Source organism: Patagioenas fasciata, chromosome Z, assembly GCF_037038585.1.
Source record: "Patagioenas fasciata isolate bPatFas1 chromosome Z, bPatFas1.hap1, whole genome shotgun sequence".
NCBI lineage: Eukaryota > Metazoa > Chordata > Aves > Columbiformes > Columbidae > Patagioenas > Patagioenas fasciata.
In genome coordinates, this window is record NC_092560.1 from 4,587,945 (window position 1) to 4,614,692 (window position 26,748).

At 39.3% G+C, this 26,748-nt stretch overlaps 1 long non-coding RNA gene across 2 annotated transcripts in view; it reads right to left on the reverse strand.

Moving 5' to 3' along the window:
- Positions 1 to 26,748, reverse strand: part of LOC139826456 (uncharacterized) — a 97,419-nt gene that overhangs the window by 15,484 nt on the left and 55,187 nt on the right. Inside the window, exon 2 of one of the 2 annotated variants that reach the window (XR_011736532.1) lies at positions 2,689 to 2,888. This is a non-coding gene — a long non-coding RNA (uncharacterized lncRNA). Of the gene's footprint in view, positions 1 to 2,688; positions 2,889 to 20,797; positions 26,217 to 26,748 lie in introns of those variants that run through there. The other variant, XR_011736531.1, reaches the window with a different exon arrangement.

Sequence of the window (26,748 nt, forward strand, 5' to 3'; positions counted from 1 at the left end):
TCTTCACCTTTTGCATCTCCTCACTGAAGTTTGAAGTCTCTTCCTGCAATGCAGTGAAATTGCATCTCCAATATCAAAACTTCCCCTTGTAAAAAAAGAAAAGTCTGTCATGGTATAATTTATTCGTTTCTTTTGTTCAGGAAAATAAATTTATATTTTGCCAAAGACAGAAAGTAGAGCGAACAGTTCTAAAACATTCGGCATATAGCCAGCTTGGCTTCTCAGCTAGAATTTCTGTTCTTGTCTTATTTTCCTTCCAAAGTGCAATAGATCGTTTCATTTTCTACAGGCTCCCTCCTGACAGAAGTTTTCTCAAACACTGCTAAAAAGCAGCTCGCAAAGAAGTGTGATGGGAACTGGAACTGTCTCTCTGAACTTTAGCTGCCTTCAGCCAGCATAATGTGTAATTTTTGTTTTTACTGAGTACAAAGTAGCTTCACTTGTGAAAAATTGTCTTCACTCGCAGTGGAAAAATAAAAGCAGCCACTCACATTTCATTTTGCTTTTTTTTCTTCATGCAACTCATTCTGCAATAAGTGTTGTCAGGCAACTGTACTTAATACCTGCTGGAGATAGCCATTGCCTTACATGGATGGAAAGGCTAGGCATTTTCACTATCAAACATCACCATTTTTGAAAGAAAGCAAAAAAAAAACGTGGTGTTTTAATCTAGGCAGAAAGTGCACTGGGAAGTTTGTCTTTGTTTATTTCTACTTTTTTCCTGGGTAGTTATTCCTAACATATGGCCGATGTTTAACATCCTCCTTCTGTCCCCAGTCCAGGGCTTCCTTCTGCTTTGAATTTGTTGGCTGCTGAAAAACTAGAGATACTGGAATGAGTAATTGTGTGTCTGTATGGAAGGGGACCACGACCTCCTAAAACTACCCCTGATGAGCATGGGGAGAGGTCTAGAAAATGCCTCTGTTTGTGCATGTTCTCTCAATCCTGCTGTAAGGGGGGTTCTGGTTGAATCAGGAGACTCAGTGTCTGGTAACGTCACTCATTAAAGCACTTAGTCCTCTGTGCTTCTCCTAAAAGCCAGGTTTTGGCAAGCTACTCCCATAAGCAGGGGCTGCTGAAGTGAGTTTCTAGTCTCAAATCTGCCTTATGTCTCCCATAAGCAGCTCTCGGATCTGTTTCTGATCAGCTCTTGTACATACTCTCACATCAGTCAACAACACATGACAACTCTTTTATCTCGGCAATATCTAAGAAGTATTCGCAGAGAAAATCCAATACAACAAAAAGAAAAGCACTGCTCCAAGTGTCTGAAGATGAACACTGGAAAAGCTCAAACATACTCAACATGCTCTAAATCACCAGCTGTGGGCGATGTTAAAATTCTCCCTGTTTTGATCTTTCACTTCCCTGATAAAGGCATCCAGGGACCAAAACCACTTTTCTTTTGTTAGGGCATGCTGCAGATGCCCTACAATGTGGTGCTTCTGCAGACATATTGATAAAAGCCCTGTACATCCCGACAGCCTGCAATTTCCAGAGGCATTTCATGAAATGGGCTCCACAAAGACAAAATTCAGCCTTCAGCAATTTCAGTGGAGCCAGTTACAGACGCTGAAAACTGCTTCTTATGCACAGAGTTGTTGGTATCAATGCCACAGCATCAGCTACTATTGGGAACACCTTGCACCAACAAAATAGCTTAAAATAAACAAATACAGCAATAAACAATATAGGTGTTTGTGTTTTGGTTTTGGTGAGGTTTTTGTTTGCTTGCTTGTTTGGTTTGGTTTTGTTTTGTTTTTTTTTTTTTTTTTGGTTTTGGAAGTAATAATTTGTCAATGGTGTGTCTGGGAAAGACACTGATCTCTCAGGAAAAGAAAAATGTTTCAGAGTTGAATCCCATCCAGCTTGTTATTTTACAGAAAAGCAGAGGTACATTGTCAGACAGTTGTGAGAGTTTGTAAGTTCAGGTTTATCCCTGTAACTAAATACCTGGATGGCAATTCTCTGCCACTGAGTTATGGTTCATTACTCATAGGCAAAACCACTGCAATTATTTCTACCTATGGATCATTATGGTAGCTATCCAGAAGCTACTGCTTGTCTGGCATAAGATGAGCTGTTACCCTTCATGAAAAAATATAGCCAAAAATATATCTCACTGGGGCTTTGTGTTCTTTACTGTTTCCTCCTGCAATATCATTTTAATTTCCTTCAGAAGCCATATTTTCCACTTCACAGCTGGGTTATGATTCTCCATCCTTCCCTGCTTTGCCTCAAAAGTGTGGTGATCAGTCAGGATGATGCTGCTGATTATCACTGGAAAAAAGTTATTATCGAAAAAATTAAGCCATGATCTCAACCTCTCTCTGTGTTGTACGTGTTAAAATGGGATATGTCCCTTGTGGCAAAGGAGAATATGAATATTTCTGTGTCCTTTGGATACAAATCTTATCAGCGTTTGTCCTGTGTATTAATGATAATACCTTGGTTTTTTGTGGACCGCAAATCACAAAGATCTCGGTCTTTTTCATGCACTAAGAGCCCTCGCTGCCCCTCCATGAGGAGGTTTGATGATATTGCTTCAAGTTGTATGGGGAAACTGAGGCAGGTGTTACTAAGAGCCATGCAGCATGATGGCACAGAGAGAAGGGACAAAATTCAGGGCTCTCGGTGTATGCGAGGGTCACACCTGCCTTCAAATGAAGGCAGGAGCTCATGCCTCACCTTTACGGATCATTGTTTTTACTGGCGCCATCTATTTCTGGAGGAGGAGAAAGTCACAGGTTCAGATTCACGAGGTAAGCAGTGTCACCATTTCTACATCTGTCCATTAGCCGCAGGGAAAAGCTGTTAAGCATAACCAGTATGAAATTGTATCCGCCAACAAGATGCTCTTTCTGGAAATCAGGCTCTGAGTGTTTCAGCTGAAGAAAGAGCAGGAAAGAACATTAGTTTGTCAGCCATTACAGATAAAGCATTCTTGCTTTAGCAGTGGAAATATCTTTAGACTACCAAAAGCTATTTAAAGCCCAGAGTCATTGCCAAAGAAAAAAGAATTATACTTTTTGGTGGCCTTCATCCTGTTTTTACTTCCTACAGTAGCATGTACATCTTGCGGTATTATTTATTAGGGTGAAGGATCCTTTTCTGATACTCAGTGGAGCTCATTCCTCAAAAACCATGAAAATACATCGCTCATATGATTTTCAAGAGCTATTTTAATTCACCTCTGGCCCTCTGTAGCACTGAAGAGGCAGGCTTGACTGGGCTTCTTGCAAGAACAGGGGACACCCAGGAATGACAACACAGGACCTGGGTGTTTTCCCGCAGACATCAGTTGTGTTCATGAGCCAAGACAACAAAATAATGAATGGGAAAGAAATTCTGCAGACAAAAGCAGGCTTATCGCTGCTGTAAAATCTGTGTCACCGATGCTGCTGGGAGGAGAAGGGGAAGCGGGAGAGCAGAGATAGCTGCAGTAACACAAACCCTCCCCGCCACTGATGCCACAAGCAGCTTACGAGAGTCTAACAAAAGGTTGAAAACTGCTATTGTCTCCTGCTCATCCCCGAGGACAGTGACCTGCTGGTTTGGAAGGGGCAGAGAGAATGGAAGCAACAACTTTACATACAAGGATGGCCCTGCAACCCTTGTCAGGCTGTGATTTACAGCACGACAAGAATTTATTTCAAGCTGGTGGAGATTGGGGGCCCCATAAAGCTGTAAAGCCTCAACATGATGAAATAAGGTTAGTAAACTACATAAACTCTGATACCACGCGGTGAAGTATGCCTCCAGTCAACTGCAATTCACCGGTGGCATCGTGATGGATACTCCAGTAGCTCCATTTGTTTGCTGATGGATCCAACCAGCACATGCCTTCAGCTTCGTTCCTCTCCTGTTGTGCCTTCCCATCAATGTGCTGCCTGTTCGGATATGGGGCTGGGGCTTTCTGGCAGCAGACTCAATGCTAAGCAGTGGTACTTCAACAAAACCTGCTGCAGACCTCCTGAATGGTAGCTGGTCTTATCCAAGCTCCAGTGCAGAAATACATTAAAAAAAAAAAAAAAAATACAATTAAAGCAAAAAAAGAAAGAAAAAAGGAAAAAAATTCTGCACTGATGATGCCTTGTCTGCCTCACAGAAGAAAACACATCAGGTGGAAACACTGGGTTTTTTATACTTCATGCTACTGTCAGTCTGATGTTGAACAAGTGCTGTTAATCAAGAGCTCTGTAATTCATTAGGCAGAGTGATGTACTTGAAATGTTATTTCAGTATCATTGTCCAAAGTCCCTGTGACAGACTTGAAAAAGTAAGCTAAAAAGAATTAGATCCTGCATTGCAAAGCCAAGACCAGAATTAACTGGGAAAAACAACCTGATTCTAAATATGAAAATGGGAAAATCCATGGTACTTTGACACGTCACCCCAGATGTCGCTCTGTCGGCATCCCAAGTGACACTGGTCCAGCCCACAGTCTTCACAGGGAAGTGTAGGTGCTACAACCGTGCAGGATATTCCCCTCGTTGTGTCTATTGCCATTGCTGTGAGCTGTCTCATACAGCACAACCAGTTGGGTGTTTACCTTTCAATTAATACAGATCCTACCAAATACAATGACAGATGTCCTTGATATTTATATCAGCACCCAAATCTGGTTTCATTTTACTAAACCGTAAAACTGTGTGGTATCTGGTGGCAATGATTTCCACAAGCAGGTTGCACATACTACAAAACACGACTTTGCTCGTTATCCTGACATTTTCAACTAACATCCTTGTCGCATGTCATGAGTATGATTCACCTTCTGCATGCAGCCTTTTTCATGTGCATCTGTCTATTATGCAATCTCTTATTGGACTCCCTTTTAAAAAGAGGATTCTTGCCTTTTTAGTAGCTTTTCAGATGGACACGTTTTACATATTTAATTATTTCTGTTACCTTCATTGCTTTTCTTTTTACTCTTACCTTGCAATATGTTGACAATATATCTCAGGGATGTCAAACTCATTCTCACTGGGGGCCACTTCAGTCTCAAGGTTGCCTTCAAAGGGCCGAATGTAATTTTAGGTCTGTATAAATGTAGGAGCAGCTGCCCAAAATTACACTCAGTCCTTTGAAGGCAACCATGAGACCGAAGTGCCCCCCAGTGAGAATGAGTTTGACACCCCTGATATATCTGAACAGATTATTCTGAGGGAGGGAATTACGTGTTTCTATCAGTTGGTGTGGTATTATCAGTACAGAGAATTTTTTACTGTTCAACTTGCAGTATTTTATTGTGTTTTTTTTTTTTTTTTCCCATGTGAATGCCTGCATTTCAATCAGAACCTGAGTATGTTACAAGTACTTTGAGCCACCCTTGAATTTTTCCAGAACATCCTCATTTACACATCTTCATACTGAATTCCACCTGGATTTGACTTCTACAGACACAAAATTTCTCAGTTGCTTCTACAGATTCTTGCAGTCTTTCTTGTCTTGACTAACCTGAATTCTTTCTGGTTACTTGCAGACCTTGTTAGGCTTCTCTTGATCATTAGGAAACAGATTACATTAAAAATTGCACAGGACTTAAAACAACTATTATACTTTTCTAAAATAAAAATGTGTGTTTCTACTTCTCTTTCATCCTTTCAATTCAGTGTCTATTCCTAGGTCATCTATCTCATCTCTTTCATGATGTTTTTTACAACAGAATATCATTGGTTTTGTTTGTTTGTTTCTTCCTTAACAGACAACAGTGATGGGTTTTGTCAAATGATTATGTTACATTGACTACTCTGGTTCATCCGTTCTATCAATAAAATAGTAGTATATATGTTGTAGGTTACAGAATTATGATATTTTTTTCTTATAGAATCTATATAACACTTGTATGATCTATGTGCATTTGATCTTGCACTGGATGGCATGCAGCTAGGTTGTTCCCAATGGAAAACTACACCAGTAGAAAAGTTTCACTACCTTTAAGAGCATAAAAAGAAGTGAACCTGTGAAAAATAGCTTTGTAACCCTCTATCTGCAGAGTCATTAATGAGGTAATTTATAAATAAATAAGTAGTTTATAAATAATGGTGTATAAGTAACAAATCTGTGTACATCAGGTGATTCTACAATGAAATAAGAAACCTGTCTGAATTCCTTGCAGAGACCTTAGCAACAGTCACCTGTTTTAAATGCACTTAGGATTTTTAAATTGCATTAAAAAATCACCCAGGAAACATTCTGAGATGGAAGTCTTGCAAGTAGAAAGATGATTCAGAAGTACATTTTGAATCACCACCATGTATCGTATGACCTGAAATTCTATTACATAGATTTTAATGGCCAGCAGGTCCACCCTTCACATGAGTGTCTTTTCACTGTCTCACACTCACAAAACCTGGGATCTTCTCCTCTGGTACAAGTGAAACAGACAACAAACAGAAATCGGTCAGTGGTTTCAGTTTTGTCTTCATTAAGTACTGTTTGGTGGAAAAATATACACAGCTAATATACCTTACTTTCAGTGTGAAGAAATGGTTAAGTCACAAAATCACAGAATCACAGCATGTCAGGGGTTGGAAGGGACCTGGAAAGCTCATCCAGTGCAATCCCCCCATGGAGCAGGAACACCCAGCTGAGGTTCCACAGGAAGGTGTCCAGGCGGGTTTGAATGTCTGCAGACCTCTTGTGTTCCAGTTTGAACCCATTACCCATTGTCCTACCATTTGTTGTCACAGAGAAGAGCCTGGCTCCATCCTCCTGACACTCACCTTTTATATATCTGTAAACATGAATGAGGTCACCCCTCAGTCTCCTCCAGCTCCAGAGCCCCAGCTCCCTCAGCCTTTCCTCACACGGGAGATGCTCCACTGCCTTCAGCATCTTGGTGGCTGCGCTGGACTCTCTCCAGCAGTTCCCTGTCCTTCTGGAACTGAGGGGCCACAACTGGACACAATATTCCAGATGTGGTCTCCCCAGGGCAGAGCAGAGGGGCAGGAGAACCTCTCTGACCTACTGACCACCCCCTTCTAACCCACCCCAGGTACCATTGGCCTTCCTGGCCACAAGGGCCCAGTGCTGGCTCATGCTCACCCTGCTGTCCCCAGGACCCCCAGGTCCCTTTCCCCTACACTGCTCTCTAATAGGTCATTCCCCAGCTTATACTGGAACCTGGGGTTGTTCCTGCCCAGATTCCAGACTCTACACTTTCCCTTGTTCTATTTCATTAATTTTTTCCCTGCCCAGCTCTCCAACCTGTCCAGGTCTCTGATGGCAGCACAGCTTCCAGTGTCAGCCACTCCTCCCAGCTTGGTGTCATCAGCAAACTTGTTGACAGTCACTCTATTCCTTCATCCAAATCATTGATGAATATATTGAATAATATAGGTCCCAGTACTGACCCCTGAGACACTGCACTAGATACAGACCTCCAACTAAGTCGATCACCTAAGGAGCCTGTTTCGAAGGCCTGGATTCATCAAGCTATTTCAGTATTGTGAATAACTCTGCTAAGTTTTTTCTTTCATCTTTATTACACATCATTACTTCTGTACTGTAATTCTGTACTTTTGTAGCATTACTCAGTTCCTCTCTTGAGGCTCTGTGAACCCTAATCTTCTAAAGCAGGGTGTTAAACTCATGTTCACTAGGGGCTACATTGGCCTGTTCTAAAGCCCCCTTGTGTCATGTCCCACCAAGAGGTATGAGTGGGGGGAGAGATGACTCAGGTTCATGGGTCCCCTTGATTGGAAAACAGAACACACAGTACTTAAGCTTTGTAAATAAAAGGCTTTTATCTTGCAGCTTTGCCCAACTGGCAAATGGTTTGGTGGCAGAAGGTTTTATGTTATTGTAGATTCAACTGGTAAACATAAAAAGTTTGCGACACATGTGGGGCTGTAAATCTAATGTTACTATGTTGCTTATAAAAAGGAAAGCAAAAGAATAGAATTATAAGACAGAAAGAAGAGAGAAGGATTTCACCATCCTTATGGCTCTGCTTTATGTGTGTTGGACTTCATAGTCTCAGATCCAGTGATGTGTGGTGTCCTCTGGTGTCTTGTTCAGTTGATGTAGTGAGACTGGTGGGTGCAATGATCCTCAGGATGGTGGGTGAATGCTGCCAGTGCTTGCACAAGGTGGGCCTTTATAGCCCTCTGGTTTGCCCGCTTGTGGAATTTTTGGTCTTTTGTGGAGGTTTTATTGCAAAAGATAGAAACGTCTGAGTGAGTCATTGCGTAAGATGGACAAGACTTGGGCCATCTTGAAGGGTCATGGCTTTTACCTTAGTGCCACATTGGGCCTCTCAGAAGTCAGAGCTACCTGTTCTCCAACATGTCCCTGACCTCCTGTATCAACCAGCCGGCCTCGTTTGTGGCTCATTAGCTTGTCGTTGATATGTAAATCACAATTCACCCTATACTGAATGTCCCATCTCCTGCTCATTAGAATGTCCCATCTCAAGTGACTACAAATGTCCCATCTCCTATGGGTGGATGAACCAGTTCTGTTTGAGCCATTATCTTAGTCTCTGACACCTTGTCATTATTTTGTTTCCTTCGGTGTAGCTGTCAGCCACATAGTATTTTCTTAATAAAACTGATCAATTGATATTGTTGGCCAGTTTACTCAATAAATATTTAAATGCATGTTTTAAACATTATTCTGGCAAGAACTATGACGTAGTTTTGTTCTACTCACTAATTAATAACTAAATAAATATACATATTACAGGTCCTCTTAGATACATATGTGTGCCTGTTTGTTTCTTGCTCAGGGAAATATCATAATGGTGAAGGCATTGGAAGTTTAAGAGAGTAATTTCCTAGAATGATTCCAGTTCCAGCCTTACCTCATCCCTCAAACTATTTCTGACTATAGGATAAGTCAAGGAAATTTGGCAAATGCTTGGTGACTCCAAAAAGAAACTCCAGTGTGTGCGATCAGTAGTTCTGCAGGAAGATAATGCCATTATTGACATAAAATGTAATTTTTTTTTGGTAAAATTAATATTATATATGTTATATAAATATGTCTTTTTTTTTTTTTTTATTCTAAAAGAAATAAGGAAATAGTTTTGTGTGTGTGTTTGTGTGCTTTTTTAATGAGTTTTTTTGGTTGGTTGGTTGGGTTTTTTTTGTTTGTTTTTTCTTCCCCAGGCTTTTTATTTGCTACTGAAAATGAGTTTTGTCTTTAAAAAACCTTTTATTTTGATAAGAGTGATGCTAGATATTACTTCTACACCATTTGCTCAGCACTTCTTTTTATTCAATTATTTAGCAATGTTAAGTGAAACAGCATTTAGTTACTAGGTTTTCTACAGTATGATTTGCTGAATCAGAGGTGATTTGTAGTCATCAAATAAAATTAAAGTGGTGTATAGCTGGACTAATTCATTATGTTTACCATGGACGGTAAATGTTCTTGCACATAATCATTATGTTATAACTGTAAAATCAGATACGATTAAAGAGCAAATATAGAAAGGGTGTATTTAATAAATCACACACAAAGGGCTCACAAACTTGCTATTTGAAGTGGACAAAGTGCGGAAGTGGTTTTGCCTGTGAAGAAAGCCTATCTCTCTATCCATCCCTCTATCCAAGGTATTTCAGGGCATTATCATTTTGGCATCAACGTCCCAATTAGTGACAAGAGCTATGGAATGAGCTCCAGTTTCCATTAAATTTCTGTTAATGGCAGGAATGAGTTTATTTAGTGACAATAAGTATGATGTTGTAAGTGTCCACTCCATAAAGTCCATGCTTGTACCAACGCCTGCATACAAACGTTGTATTTTTTAGACCCATAGTTGGGGCATTCATTAAAACTTTTCTGCATGCGGATGAAGCTCTCAGTCCCTGCCTTAGAGTTGTGAGTAATTCCCAACCTCAAGTGGCAGCCGTGTGGCTGGATGTGTTGCTTCGTGGAGATGTTTCATCAGGCATCTGAAATGTATTTGACATTAGGGACTATTGAGAAGTAGCCTTTGTTAGCAGGGTGGGTTTAGCTGCGGCTTTCTCACAGGTTTATGTGTTTAATTAGCTGGGAGAATGGAGGGGAAGAGTGGGAACTGGAAGCAGAGGAAGGCTTGCAAAAAAGCCAAGAAACATGGAAGTGTGGTGCAATTCTGAAGGTGTCAAATAGTATTAAAGAAAAAACAAAACAAAACAAAACAACAAAAATAACTAACTTTTCCCTTGCACGAGAGAGACTTAGTTGCCTTTTCACCTGACTTTTTACGCAGCACAAATTTTTTGAGTCTTTAGCAAAATGAAATACACAGCGCACAGTTTACACCAGTGTGCTCAGCTTCAAGGAAGTTTATTTGTGCCACAGCTGTAGATTCATCAGGAAAATAAACTGCACCTCCTAAGATGTAAGCTGTTCCTCCTCCTGCAGCTCATGGGTTACTGGTTCAAATGATATGAGTCAGGACGGAAAATAACATGAACCGAGCTGGGTGAAATATTCACAGCGCAATGTATGCACCTCTGAGCAAAACGCATTCGCATAATTGAAACAGTTATGCTCAGTGATGACTTCATCATCATTTGGTATACACATGCAAATACAGGACTGTGTAAAACAGAAAATGAAGTGAATCTTCTTTTTCATTGCTGCTCAGTTCTATTTTGAAGTGCATTAGTTATAATTCGCATGACAGTTATTTTAATTTTCCTGAGGGCAGAGAGCACTGACGGAAGTCATTTGGCCCCATTTTCATATGAGGAATAGCCATATCTATTGTCCTTTGCACAGCTGGAATAAAACTCCAACAACAGCAGAAAGCAGCAACCCATGCAGCCACACAAACGTAGCAGAGGAACTGAGTTAGTTCTCATTTATCTTTGAAACAGAGCTGTGAAAACAATTATTTTGCCAGCCTAAAGAAGCACCTTTAGTTTAACCGACTTTAGACCCTGGGTTTTGTTGATCCAAAGTGACATTTCAGGGTTTTCTAAACTATGAAGTCCCTCCTGCTAGAGAGTCCAGCGCAGGGCAACAAAGATGCTGAAGGGAGTGGAGCATCTCCCGTGTGAGGAAAGGCTGAGGGAGCTGGGGCTCTGGAGCTTGGAGAAGAGGAGATTGAGGGGTGACCTCATTAATGTTTGCAAATATATAAAGGGTGAGTGTCAGGAGGATGGAGCCAGGCTCTTCTTGGTGACAACCAATGGTAGGACAATGGGTAATGGGTTCAAACTGGAATACAAGAGGTTCCACTTAAATTTGAGAAGAAACTTCTTCATGGTGAGGGTGTCAGAGCCTGGCCCAGGCTGCCCAGGGATGTTGTGGAGTCTCCTTCTCTGCAGCCATTCAAACCCGCCTGGACACCTTCCTGTGGAACCTCAGCTGGGTGTTCCTGCTCCATGGGGGGATTGCACTGGATGAGCTTTACAGGTCCCTTCCAACCCCTCACATTCTGGGATTCTGGGATTCTGTGATGAGGAGAGACATAGTAGCATCAGGCCATCTAAAATCTCCATTTCAAACATCTGAGGTATTTTTATCAGTTTTCCAAAGGAATACCTCATCGTGAGGGATTAAAATAATTAAGATTTCCGAAGCATTTGGAGAAGAGGGAAATCAATTTAAGCAAATCTTCAAACCTTCATTTTTTCTTTTTCTTCCAACCTCAACCATTCCATCATTTGGTGATGCCACAATCACCACCATCCTTCCAAACCCCACTCATTTATTGTTGTTTTTTTTTTTTTTCCACGACAGCTTACCTGCCCTCAAAATGTCAATGTATAAAACCCTTTCATGAAATTCATCCTCAGTTTTAGGAGCCTAGAAATTTCTGCTGAAATACGCTGTCAGGCAAGTCTTTTTCAGGAAAGCATGGGACCAGCTCTTCTCCCAGGCAGTAAGACAATTTGTGTTAAAAGAGCTTGTGACATCAGATATGCCAAGAAATTTATTGATTTTTAGATGGACAACTAATTCTGTGCCCTGATGCAGACTGATTAATAATCCTCTATTGATTTTTTGGTTTTCTTTACAGTAGATACATTTTTCAGCTGAAACTAACTCTCCTTGTCTATCTTGGATGCGTGCTACTGATGCCATTTCACAACAGGTACATAGAATTTGATTTCTCTTACCTCAGGCTTCGTAAGTGGTTATGTTTTATTTCTCTTTAGTCACAAGTATTGACTTCAAGGCGCACCAGTGCTGTAGCAGAAATAAGAGCTACCCGTTGCCCATGCTGCAATAAAAACAGTGTTGGGACATGGTCCAATTAAAAAATATATATTGAGCTTTATTTTTGTTGCATTTTTGTTCATCTAGCCATCTCATATCCACAGCAAACCAGGAACTGGTGCATGTCCATCTCCAACCTCTACACATCCTGTATTTAATTTTCGGTGGCCATCCATCTCCAGCAATTAGCCATGAGCCAAATGGATCACACTCCCTAGACCCTGGGTCTGAAGGTGCAGATGCTGATGCAGATCACTACGAGCAAGAGATTTTGACAGTTTTACTCATACCAAAAAGACAGTTCTGCCTCCACAGCTGTCTATGGTGGAGATATGCCTGCAAGCTATGTGATTTTGATCTTTTTTGATCAGACTGCATATGTGTTTCGGTTACTTTCATGCCTTAATTGACCTGCTTATTCATCACTTAACAGAAATAAATTGTTTTAATCTGCTCCAAATCTTTCCTGTGCATCAGCATTTCTCTGGTGAATCATTATGATATATTCAGGCAAAAATCAGAATGTCCACATTATTGAATGGTCAAACACAAGAAAATTCAAAGATAAAAATGAAGTTTAAAGGCTTTGAAAAGGAAAGGCCTTTTTAAAGGAAATAAACAAAACCAAGACCAAAACCAATAAAACCTTTATTCTCCAATGTATTTTCCTTTGTCCAGACATTATTTTGGAAATATTATGCAGTAGTATGTTTTTGCAAGAACCTACTGGATTCTGACCATGTTGGATATACTACAAGAACAGTTTTCCTTTCTGATTGTTCCCCACCCTCTCCTCCAATTTCTTGAAGATGGAACAAAATGAAGATAGAGAAAACAAATAATAAATTATTGATATAAGCCATGTAGCTTAACACACTGTTGGAAGGTTTTTCAGTAAATGGAAAAAATTAGAGGTTGGACATAAGGAACCCCACAAAAGAAAAACACACACAGAAAAAGTATCTGAGAGTGTGAAATTGCTGTTTTTTAGGTTTAATTTAAACCAATTCCTTGTTTACCAGTTCATCTACTCTAAAAATAACATTTTGGTTTTTGGCTGCTGAGAGTTTCTTCAAGTTTTCAAATCTTGTTTTGAGATTACAGTGATACAGAATTGCATTACTTCTACTAATCAAACATGTCAGCATACTTTCAACACTTTTTAAAAGAAAACTTACTATCCATGTTGTCCCGAAACGTGTTTCTGCCTGAATGACTGTGTTTTAAAAGCTGATATTTAGGAGGCTTCTCATGATCCTTATCCTGTTGTAGGATCCTGAGGAGTCCCCAGCATCCTCAGTGTGCCCACAGAAATCACTTAGGACAGGTCGCATAAACAGAAGGTCTCCTCCGTTCCTGGATTCTCCCCCAAAACTCATCAGTTGTGGCATTTTACAGCTGCTCTCATTTTCCTCCTATTTCTTTCCTTTCTTTGCATCATGTATTACATGTGCAAGACAGATAAACTGCACATTACATGTTTTTCAGCATTTTCTTCCTGCCCCTCTCTTTTTTTTCTTAATTTGAAGTGTATGAACTGCCTTGTTAAGGATTTCTTTGTATTGGCCTGATTGGGACAGAAGATTTTTTGTAAGAAGTCAGAAAGGGCCTCGTTTGTAATTACACTGATGAATTAACACATTGAGACAATTGTTTGCGATAGTAACGCATTGCTGTGCTGGAGCTGCCACCAGCTGGAACCACTTTTAACACTGGTGCTGAGAAAATTATAAAGGCAAGATTGGCAGGCGAAATAGAAAGCAATAGGTGTGGAAGGAAATTAATGGACAGAGAAAAATACCCAGACTAATTAAGTAAGAAATAAGGCACCTTTACAAATGTTTTTCACAGCCTCAGAGAAATAAAGCCTTGAGTTTGGCAAAGAATTAATACATCAAAAAAAAAAAAAAATCAGATCAGCTGATTACCTAAGCCAATGTCATCAAGGCTCTACTGTATTTTGAAATATCTGAACTAAGTTAATACAGACTAGGAAGACATACACCATATTTGCCTGTAAAACAATAGCACATAAGGTTTCTTTCAGGTCTGCAGAGAATGCAGCATTTCTTCCTCATGTCCAGCCTGAATCGCCACTCCTTTGCCTTAAAACCATAACCCCTTGTCCTACTGCAACAGGCCCTGCTAAAAGGTCTCTCCCCATCTTTCTTATAGGCCCCTTTTAAGTACAGAAAGGTTGCAATAAAGTGTCCCTGGAGCTTCTCTTCTCCAGCTGAACACCCCAACTCTCTCAGCCTGTCCTCCCAGCAGAGCTGTTCCAGCCTCGGATCATTCCTGTGGCTCCTCTGGCCCCTCTCCAGCAGCTCCATGTGTGTCCTGTGCTGAGGACCCAGAGCTGGACCAGCACTGCAAGGGGGTTCCACCAGAGCAGAGCAGAGGGGCAGAATCACCTCCCTCCACCTGCTGTCCACACTCCTTGTGATGCAGCCCGAGACATGATTGGCCTTCTGGGTTGCAAGCACACATTGCCAGCTCATGTCCAATCTTTCATCTACCAGTACCACCAAGTCCTTTTCCTGGGGGCTGCTCTCCATCCCTGCATCCCCAGCCTGGATTGATACTGGGGGTTGGCCCAACTCTGGTGCAAGACTTTGCACTTGACCTTGTTGAACCTCATGGGGTTCACATGGGCCCACTTCTTAAGCTTGTCCAGGTCCCTCTGGGTGGCATCTCGTCCTTCAGGTGTGTCAACTGCAGCACTCAGCTTGGTGTCATAACAGATAGAGCAAGTGCTTTGAATAGTAGCCCTGCTGTAAGACAGATCTCTGTTCTTTAGCTGAGAATCAAACATAAGGTCTCATGTAAACATTATTTCAAGGACCTTGGATAAGAGGTAAGGACTAGTCTCCACATACCACTCTTATGAATGTACATGACACAGCAAGATGTGGGGATAAAAACACAGTGAGAGTTCCTTTTTTTCCTTGCCCCAAACAGAAATGATAATGTCCATCATTTTTCTTGTTAGCAAATACAAGTTGTCCACCTTCAAGCCAAAGAGGATGCAAAACTGGTGGTTATGCTGTCAGCTTTCTGTCAAAATATAGGCTTCTTGGAAGTGACCATCCCTATTATCCCAGATATTAACCAGGTATGAATTAACACAGGGAGGAGCTAAACTAACTCAGGTGAGATTTTGTCTCCTAGATGTCCTTCACTACACAACACTCAGTAAACTCCTTTATCACAACAGAGTAAGAACAGATTTGTAGTCACATGTTCATCCTATTCTTCCGTTTTCACTCATGGTTAGATGGCACGCCTTTCCTCTTGACACACATCAATGATTTTGAACCTAATAATTTTAAATTTCCAAGCCATTATTATAGTTTACATTTTTGGGTGATATTTTAGTAATAGATAGCAGAGTCTTTCTACTACTCCTCAAAACATAAGTAGTACCCTATGAAGAATGTTCTGTAAATGTACTTAGAGATATACAAGCTAAGGAAGGAAAAAAAGTAGATTAAAATATATTTTCTTCTACCACTTCAACACAATATATAAAGAAGTAAAATTATAAAATGATGTGATCTTAAAACTGTGCGTGTGGATTATTGAAAACTAGAAAGGTGCCATAAGTACCCAGGTTGACTGTGGGACTCCTTTCAAAACAGTCATTTTAACATTTTTACCTCTCCAGTTTACCAGATCAGACCTCAGTCATGTTTGCTTCAAGAAGGAGGCCTTTTTCTACCTTCTAAACAAGTGTCACCATCAGTCTGTGCCTGAAAATACCAAGGGATAGCAATGTACCAGCTCTCCTTCCACTGCTGGTTTTCCAGAGAAGTACCTGATGTCTCTCTCAGTGAAAAAAAATAGTGGTTTTTTTACTTGCAGGTGGTCAGGATTGAGATTGCTGAGGAACAAGTTTTGTGCAGCAAGGGCTGAGAGTAGCTGTGGGATAGAGTTCAGAGGGTTGTGATCAACAGTGCAGAGTCTGTTTGGAGGCCTGTGGTCAGCAGGGTTCGCCAGGGGTCAGTATTAGGTCCGGTTCTGTTCAACCTGTTCATCAGTGACCTGGGCGAAGAGTTTGAGTGCACCCTCAGCAAGTTTGCTGATGATACCAAACTGGGAGGAAGGGTTGACACACCAGAAGGCTGTGCTGCCATTCAGTGAGACCTGGACAGGCTGGAGGACTGGGCAGAGAAGAACATGATGAAGTTTAACAAGGGCAAGCATAGGGTCCTGCACCTAGAGAGGAACAATCCCAGGTACCAGTATAGTTTAGGCATGGACCTGCTGGAAAGCAGCACTGCAGAGAAGAACTTGGGAGTTCTGGTGGACAACAGGTTAACCATGAGTCAACGATGTGCTCTTGTGGCCAAGAAGGACAATGGTACCTGGGGTGCATTAGAAAAACTGACCAGCAAGTCAAGGGAGGTTTGTCCTCGCCCTCTGCTCTGCACTGGTGAGGCCACATCTGGAGTACTGCATCCAGTTCTGGGCTCCCCAGTTTAAGAAGGACAAGTAATTACTGGAGAGAGTCCAGTGGTGGGCTATGAAGATGATGAGGGTCCTAGAGCATCTTTCTTATGAGGACAGATGGAGAGAGCTGTGTCTGTTCAGCCTGGAGAAGAGAAGCTGAGAGGGGATCTCATCAATGTTTGTAAATATCTCAACGGTGGGTGTCAAGAGGATGAACCAGACTCCTTTCAGTGGTGCCCAATGACAGGATGAGGGGCAACGGGCACAGATTGAAGCATAGGAGGTTCCATCTGAATATGAGGAGAAACTTCTTTACTTTGAGGGTGCCAGAGCCCTGGACCAGGTTGCCCAGAGAAGTTGTGGAGTCGTTCTGGAGACATTCAAACCCATCTGGACATGATCCTGCGTGTTCTGCTCTGGTGAACCTGCTTTAGCAGGTGGGTTGGACTGGATGATCTGCAGAGGTCCCTTCCAACCCCAGCCATTCTGTGATTCTGTGATTATTGTCTTTCCCTTGACAGAAGGAAGCAGTGTTTTTCTATATATCAGTGGGCTATTTTTTTTTAGATATAGATACTGACATCTGAAACTTTGTGCAAAATTTTCTCTAATGTCTTTTACTCACACAAAAAAAATTACATAAAAATTGGTGATCAAATGAGCCACTCACCTCACCAAGCAAAGCATTCTCACCTTTTACACTTGACTCTAACAGCACACATTACCGGATAACTTAATTCAAATTCCTAGAGATATTATGCTATTTCTGCTCTTCTGTCCAGTTTCGTCCCATTTTAATAAGTCTAGCCAAAAGATAGATCTTAACTCTTTCTGCTTTTCTTTTAAGATACCAACTTTTGCTTCATAGAGCTGAGTTGACGTCAAAGGTCTGCAAGAGAGTTGAAGCCCAAAACTGCTGTGGATTTCAACAGGAGTAAAAGATTATCACCTGGGAGAAAACATACCCTGCAAACACAATGCTTCATTGATTTACTGTAATTTCAAACCAAAACACACCCCATCCTCCAAGTACTGTGTCTGTAAATTCATATGTTTAAGTCACTATTTTGCCTCTGACTTCTTGTGTGTATTTAGCATATTAGCTCTGTCTGACAAAGTATCACACCTCAAATGTTACAGGCATTCAGTACAAGGTTAGACTTCATTTAAAAAACAATGCTTAACTGATTTTTCATGGATTACTATCTTGATACTGAAGAGATTGAAGATTTTACTGTGACTTCTAAGGACAATGGTGATGGTAGAAGTGCAGAAACAGAGATATAGACAATCATACATACAAGGAAGATAAACACCTGTATGTATAGTACTTAGAAGCAATATGGAACACATTTGGAATTTTTTTTTTTTCATTTTCTTGCATTCAAATACTCAGCCAGTAATCGTTTTAAGGAATTTGTACAAAGTGACGATATTGTAACTTAATGATATTAAATGACTCCTCCCAAGATATTGAAGAAGTCTACACTTCCCTTACATTATCATACATTAGTAACAATCCTAAGTAATTGTAATGTAGGAAAATTGAGTTCCTTGACTGGAACAACCATCTATTCAGCAAACAAGAGCAGCTGATAAATGCTTTCTTGTCACCAATATTCGTGGAAAGGGAACTTGAAGAAATTTAGAGGGCGAATAACAAAATAAAAAATGTGAAAAGCATTAATGTGATGCTAGAGAAGAAAACTGAACAGGCAGTTTTGAATGAATGTTTATAGAAGTGTAAGCAACTTCATATAATTTATTTAATAGAGAAAATTAAATGCATAAATTATGCTAATAGGATGGTATAGTTCAGAATTTAAACATAGGAGCTGGAAATTGAAGTTATGTTTCATGCTGCAACTGAATATGGGCTCTTCAGGCTGCACTGACTGAAAGTCCAAGCAAAAGAACTGTTATACACGAAAACACATATATTAATTTATAGGCTTCGTTCACTTCATGCATCAAAATTAAAGTTTATGTTGGTAACTTAACATTTAATATCTTTTACTTTATCTTATGTTTAGCGTTCAGTTATATAAGGAACATTAAAGAAGCCTGCCTTCTGAACCTAGATGAGATAAGCTGAGGGTTTTTTATACCTTGGGTTATACTAATTGAATTCCAATGTGTTGTGTAGGAATGCAGGCATTAGCAATATGATGTCCTGAGAGGAAAAATATCTGATAAACCTTACAATCCACCCAAAGCTACACGTGGATGAGGTGTGCTTCCCTTAGCTTGCTAGATTGAACAACTAAGTTGATTTCGAAGAAAATCACCTTCTGACTCCTGGGGTAGAAGCTGCTGGCATGTGTTGGGTGGGTGTCTCCCCCGTGGAGGAGCTGGCATCCAAAACACCAACGGGACACTGGAGGTGTGTTTTAGGAAGTAACATGAGTGTCCTTCTCAATGGGAAGTAGAAAGAGAAAGGAAAATGAAGGGGAGGAGCTCAATCACCAGCATTTTGGTAACCAACACCACGAGATGCTTAGTCCTGTTTGAGAGCACATCATGAGGTTCCTACTCCGCGTGACTCTCTGGAGAGATCTGATTTCCTCTGTGGAGTGTACAGAGAGGTTAAAAAACCCTCAATCCGTGAAAGTGCACAGTGGGAATTCCTCTGAAAGTTCATCCCTTCGCTGGATCACCTCTGATGAAAACTGTTTGATTAAACTTTTATCAGTAAACAATGCACATGTATTTCTGTACACATATAGGTCTGCATATATGTCCTTCTGCAGATTTACCTAAAAATGGGAGTGATCCTGTAGAGCAATTCTTACTAGCTAGAAAATGTGTAATAAAGTAATGGAAAGCAGCTTAAAAAAGTTATACGAATTCTGTGAATGCCATTAAGATAATTTAGTGACTATATTTAAGATCTATAAAAATACTTCCTATTTTGATAGCCTGCATTTTACAGTAACTCCAAATACATATTTAATCGACTTAAATATCTGAATACAAGAGTGCTTTCTCTCACTTCATGTTGGCTAAAACATCATCGTGACATAATTGAAAAATTCCACTATTAAATAAATATTTATGTTATTGTAATGTAATAAGACTGTTATTGTAATGTAATAAAGTTCATGGGTTTGTATAATATAGCAACAGACTCCAGTTCACTCTAGTCACTGGTGACCTGAGAGCACTAAAACTTAAACACTATTGATAGGTTAAAGTGAATGCTTGATATAAATATCCTGCTTCCATTATATTATTGCTACCTTAAAGGTAGGACAAATTGTTGAAAAGATAAGGTTAAAAAACCAACAAATTATTCAGCTTGGAATCTTTCAAGTGTAGCCTCTTCCTTAGAGGTAGAATATTTAAAATTCAGTTTTTAGAAGGACTTGTTAAAATACAACACTAAAAGAAAATTCAGCAGATAACCAAAAGTATCTCCTGTGTTAAAAATTATAATTGCTGCCAATAACTGTTAGAAGACAGATGAAAAATGAAAATACAGATGAAAATACAGTAGTTTTATGTAGTTTCCTGTCGACTAATTTACAAACACATTCCTGTGCCTATAGTTGTCTGAAACAGTTTGGAGAATTACTGCAGCTGTTTACCTAGGAAGCAGAGAAGTAGAAGACAGGAGAAATCTTGTAACATCCTCAGCTATCAGATAATATTTTCATAGAGCTCTTTAGGGAAGACAGACTATGCAAAGCAGTTGCTGATAGTTGAATTACCAGATTCTTTTACAACCAAAAGAACAATGTTAGATGTTCCTCCTGGCAGCACAGATCTGCCTATAAATGGGTAATCATTAGTATAAAACTAGGATGTAACATTTGTGCTTGAAAAGTCAAATTGAATGAAAATACAATTAGCCGTAGATTTCAGCCATTTAATTATTCATCCTGAGCAGCATATAAAAGTGTAAAGCTCTGTGACTGGCAAGCTGTATTTATAAAACCTGTTCAAGATATTTAACTCTCAAGCTTAGCTGTAATTTTCACATTATGACTTGAATTTCTCTGGCTTAAATGTCATGTCTGTGTTATATATAGATTTTATCATTATCAAATTTTCCATTAACAATTTGTGTAAAAAAACTCAACAACAAACAAATACACAACAAAATAGATAGCAGTAAAACTTAGCACTTTGGTTTTAATTTAAATAGCAATTAACCTCTGTAATTTTTAGACACAGAAATGTACAGTTAGCTTAATAAGGGAGGATTGTAACAGTATTTATTAATTTTTTAGATTAATGCCAGTTACAACATGAAATCACAGGGTAACCTGATGGACTTGACATAAAGAAGGTAAACAAATGAAAAATATTAAATAGCAGCAAGGCAGCTATTACGATAAGGATAGTGTAAATCAATCAAAAATTAATTTAGACATAAACATGACTATAACATAATTAGCTCAAGTATTTATAACTTTTTCAAAGTATAATTCTCCCATTATTTTATGTTGGTTTATCTCTTCCTTCCCCCATCCCCCGCCCCCAGGATTTTTTTCAGATGTTTTCAGAACACCACTGAAATATACCAAATATTCGACAATAAAAGCTGGTTTATTTCTGATATTCATAGCATGAAAACATTATTTTTAATACTCTAATTTTATTTTACAACTGTCAAAACAATTTTTAACTCTGAATGATGGGTTCAGAAATTCTATAAGAATTTCAGCAGTTCCAGAAATATGTGTTTGGTTACTGAAAGAGAGACTTTTTCATACAGAATAGTGCAACTCCCTCAAATACGTCTATTAATAACTAACAGAAAAACTGTATTTCTTTGACAGTGATGAATAACAATATTAGTTTTTAGATTGTCATGATCTGGATGATTACTTGATTCTTCAGCCAAAATTAATTCAAAAGCAAAATTTTGACTCAGTTTATTGAATTTGGGAATCATCTATTACACAGAAAGGTGGTGGTGTTTAAAAACAGATTGTTTTAATCCTGATTCTGCTTTTATTTCTTGAACTAATGTCGTTGATTCAGGGAGCCTCTCACTATGAAAAGGAGTACCTGTAGACCCCTGGTAAGAAAAAGAAAACTATATCTCAAGCAAAATAGTTAAAAGAAATAAAATATTCAGAGGCTGGCCCAACATTCTCTGTTATCAGAAGAAAGATACCTATAGGATTAAATGTGTGCTTGTTCATGTTTCACCATTTCCTCCCACAGCCTGAAATACACTATCCTTTAACTATAAATAGGTCCCTGATAGTAAATTAACGTGTGGCCTTATTAAAGAGTTCTTCTCAAAAGCTGGCAGATTCAAGATGTATAGAGGGAATTTTTGTAGTGAGTTTCATAAATGGGTGACACAACAGGCAAGTGACAAAAGCAGCTTAAAATAAAAGAGGGGTTTTAAAAACAGGGTTTTTTCGTTGTTTACCAGAATCAGTCTTTACCAAATAATTTCAGTTGTTCCATTCACACAGTTTGTTCAAAGCCATCTTTGTAATAACTAAGGGCATCTTGAAGTCAGTGGCAGTTGCGATAATTGCTCGGAATGGCAAAGAAAAAGTCAACATGTAAAAATCCAAGAGTCTTAACCTTTTTTAATGTGATTTCTTGCAACAGCTTCAAAGACGAATCACAAGCAGTACGGGGGCAGCTACTGGTTGTCTGTGATTGACAAAGCTGGTATAATTGTATGGTTTTCTCGTATAGTGGTTTAAATGAAAGTAAATAGGGTTTTTTTTAGTTTTTGTGTTTTTCTTGTTTTGTTTTGGTTTGGTTTGGTTTTTTGTTGGGGTTTTTTGTTCATTTGATTTTGGTTTTTGTTTGTGGGTTGTTGTGGTTTTGTTTTGTTTTGTTGGGTTTTTTTAACACACAGAACCCAAAAAAACCTCAGACAGACAACAACAGGACAGGAAAACTGAGTTGTGTTCAGAGCCCGCTGATGAAAGCACTGTTCTCTGATCCATGCTGCTATTGTTGGTTTTAGTTTAGCTCCCTCTCAATCAATATCTAACGGGGCATGATTTAATAAGGTTTTATAGTCTCCAAGAATGGGGGGAGGGCAGTTGTGGTATTGTCATTCATCAAAGGGGGCCTTTCAGGTTTCTTTGCTTTCACCTGCTGGGACCCATTTGGTCTCTTTCAAAGAGAATGCAATGACAAAATGAATGAGAAATGCTAGAAAAAGAGTCCCTTATTCTACCCAATAGTATAATCAATGAGTACTTGTAATCCCTATTGTACTTCACAGAGGTAGTTGTAAGACAATTAAGTCTTGCTTCTCGGGCAAATGATTTTGGTAGTTAACCTGAAACAGCCAACAATATTGTAGAGCATGAATGCATCTGAAGCAGTGATGTAATGGGATACTGCTTAGCTAGAAAAGCCTGGTGGTTTGCTTTTTTTTTGGTAGCCTGGAACTTCAGTAAGCAAGAGAGATAATTACAGAAAAATACTGGAGAAAAAACAGAAAAGATTCTAAACTTAATTTTCAAAGATGTGAAAGGGGTGAATAATCTTTATATATGCACTTTTAAGTGCACAGTTTGTATCTTAAATGTACAACGAGAGTCATATTTTTATCACAATCTGAATTCTAAACGGTGGCTTAATAAATAGCAAACATTTACATAGTTAACATTATCTTGATGTGACAACCAATTTAGCTTTAATTTCATTTGCATCAACTAAATTCAATTCTGGCCTTTTTCCTCCTTACTGAATTGCTTGCATGTCAAAAGCTTGTACTGTTCTGAAGAGACATGCATTCACTCTGTATTCTGCATTATTTGTCCACCTTCTAATGTGCAGACGTCATTCTCTGAAAAGCACTTATCTCCTGCATCATGTCAGTTTATGTATTTCTCTCTTAAAAAAACTGCATTTTTGCTATCAGACTCACTCCTGCATCATTTACATATTTCAGCAGAATTGTAAATGTTTTGTGCTATAATTAGAGTACTCCACAAAACAGAAATGGCCAAATAAGAATCGTTATGCCCAAGACAGCACAGGCAGAAGACACCAGATTCAGCAGATATATTTACACCCTACTTTTATATATTATATAATAAAGGGAAATAAATGTTATTTGCCATTTATAGTATGACATATCGCTAATGTGAGCATGTAGACTTCTATTATTTTAAACAGCATTTGTATCAACAGTTGAGATTAGACTGCTAGTTTTCACTTTTTTTTCACCAGATTTTAAAGAGAAAAAGACAAAACTGAGTGCTGACATGGTTTAGCACTCTCCTGTTGGCAAATAGCTCCATTCTCTCATTTTTTCAGGATGTAAGAGTGTCTCTTTGGCAAAATGTTTTTGATACTCAGACACATGAGACGATGCTTTGCATCGATAAGAGACAGTGCAATCCACCTTATGAAAATGATCAGATTTACAAATATGTTAAAAAAAAAAAAATAGTAACTTTTCCACTAAATTCTACTATGCCTATTTTTTTAGGAGGTGCAATCTGAAAGAACTTACGGAAATACAGCAAGATTCTTAAAGCCCTTCAAGCATTCTCCATGAATGCCACTGGAAAGATTCTAATCCTTGCCAGCTTTCCAGGTTCCACATGACTATTTTGTGATAAATCCCATTAATGTTGATTAGTACTTTGAATTATAAATACTTCTAATCTTGTCTTAAATCTAAAGGTCCATTGTCAGGGGAAGGCCACATACTACATTTTAAAATTGTCATATGAAGCACCTATTCTTTATAAATGCTGTCCTGCAAAGCAGAGCTGGGACAAGGGAGAATAAAAACGTAATCAGCTGTGCCCCAACTAAAAGGGACGAGTCTAATTTTGGGCAGAGAGCACTGAAAGTTTCTGGTTGGCTTTGACTAGATATTATGCTAATATTATATACTGTTGAGTAGGAAAATATGTTGCATGTGACATAAAGCCCATAAAAGAAGAGGGATGCTCTTCAGTAATGGTTTGAAGAAGAAGGTAGAGGGACACCACGATGGGGATTCACGGTGAGGAAAACCGTTGCCCATATGCACACAACTGGTGATGGAGTTGTCAATGTCATTCCCCTCTCCCTTTCATAAATGTCCTTTGCACTGAAAGTCCAATTCATTATCAGTTGTGGCAGAAGCGTGATTTGGTCTCCGGAATTGAACCGACACTCTCTGCCTGAGCATACCAGTAGACAACCCGTTAAACCAAGGTTTAACACAAAAAACTGTGTCTTTTGCTGGCAGTCATGGTTTTCTGTACAGCTTCATTTTTAGATGAAATAAATATACAATATAGTGTTAACATTTTATGCTCATGGTAACTAACATTTGTTACTGTACTTTTGTCTTTCTCATTCTAACATAAGGTGTATAAGTGGCACCACGCAGAAGTCAAGTGTCATTCCTTAGCATTAGATCTGGTGTCAAACCCCAGGTCTCCATTCTTTGAGTCTCCTCTGTATGAAGATTCTCAGATGATACTTCTAAGAATAACTGGCCATATGTGGCCACAGCACCACACCAGCCTCATGAAAGGCTCATCTTTATCACTTGGCCATGGTAATGCTGGATGGGGACAGCAGCCAGCTGTGCTCTCCACGGCTTTCACCAGCAGCAACTGGAGAAATCATTCCTCTAGTCTTCTTTGTGCCCCATTTTTGTGTTTGTTTGGTGTATACTTCACCTTGTAAAGAGGAGACACTTCTCTTCTGAAGCTCCTCAGGCATGGCTTAAGTGATGTGGTGGAGGGAGGACTCTACAGCTTCACTCTGACCTGCTTGGTAAATAAAGGCTACACCAGTAAAGATGGGATGTTTGTAGCTTTGTGGTGGTGGAGAACTCGGCTGGCTAATCAGCAGAGACAACATTGCTGGTTGCCTGGCATAAAAATATCCATCACAGGAAAAGCAACAAGAGTTGTCCCACTCTCATGTTTTGTTTTGTTTTGTTTTGGTTTGGTTTTGTTTTGTTTTGTTTTGTTTTGTTTTGTTTTGTTTTGTTTTGTTTTGTTTTGTTTGGTTTTGTTTTGTTTTGTTTTATGTGGTTTGGTTTGGTTTGGTTTGGTTTGGTTTGGTTTGGTTTGGTTTGGTTTGGTTTGGTTTGGTTTGGTTTGGTTTGGTTTGGTTTGGCTTGGTTTGCTTTGGTTTGGCTTGGTTTGCTTTGGTTTGGTTTGCTTTGGTTTGGTTTGCTTTGGTTTGGTTTGGTTTGGTTTGGCTTGGTTTGGCTTGGTTTGCTTTGGTTTGGCTTGGTTTGCTTTGGTTTGGTTTGCTTTGGTTTGGTTTGCTTTGGTTTGGTTTGGTTTGGTTTGGTTTGCTTTGGTTTGGCTTGGTTTGGTTTGGTTTGGCTTGGTTTGCTTTGCTTTGCTTTGCTTTGCTTTGCTTTGCTTTGCTTTGCTTTGCTTTGCTTTGCTTTGCTTTGCTTTGGTGGCAGCCATTTAGTGGCAGCCAGCTTCATTATCTTATTTTCTTCTCCCGATGGCCAGTCTGAGCTTTGCTGGAGACCAATGGCCTTTGGCAGCTTGCAAGGTGGATGAGACTTCAGAAAAATACACGTGGAAAGCTGCGAGGTGAAGACTCTTCAGGTGGCTGTGCGTTGTTCTTGAGGGCAGCATTAGCACGTCTGTTGAGTTTGGTTGGTGTGATGGTGTGAGACGAAGAAAACACAAATGCTCCTGTGCATAGAAAAAAGTTCAAAAGCATTAATTATGCCCGGTAGTTTTATTTTCTTCTTTATCTTGCATGTTAAGGGTGTGAGATACTGTATTTTAAACCACTGGGAAGCTACTGTAAACTTAACTTTTTCTTTTGCAAGACACTTTCATCTCTGTTTAAACACCTGTGTTTCAATACAGGTGCCTTCGGTTGTATTTGACCCACAGTGGCTGGCTGGTAGCTGGCTGAATACTCTTCCTTTACTGGACTTTTATGTTATTTTGGTTTTAATAGATATTGAGATGTTTTAAATAAGTTGAATACAAGGCTGTAACACTGTTCCTATATCTCAAAATAACAAGAAAAGAAAGATTTTTTTTTTCCTAATAAAAAAGCAGCATTTTGTTCTTGGTTTATATATTTTTTTTTCTTGGAGAGGCAGGTACTGATTTTTTTTTGTGGAGCCGCATCAAAAATAGAAGTTTAGGGATTAACACAACTGTATGCATTAATGCACAGCACAATAGTATTTAACATATGCACTTGTTAATG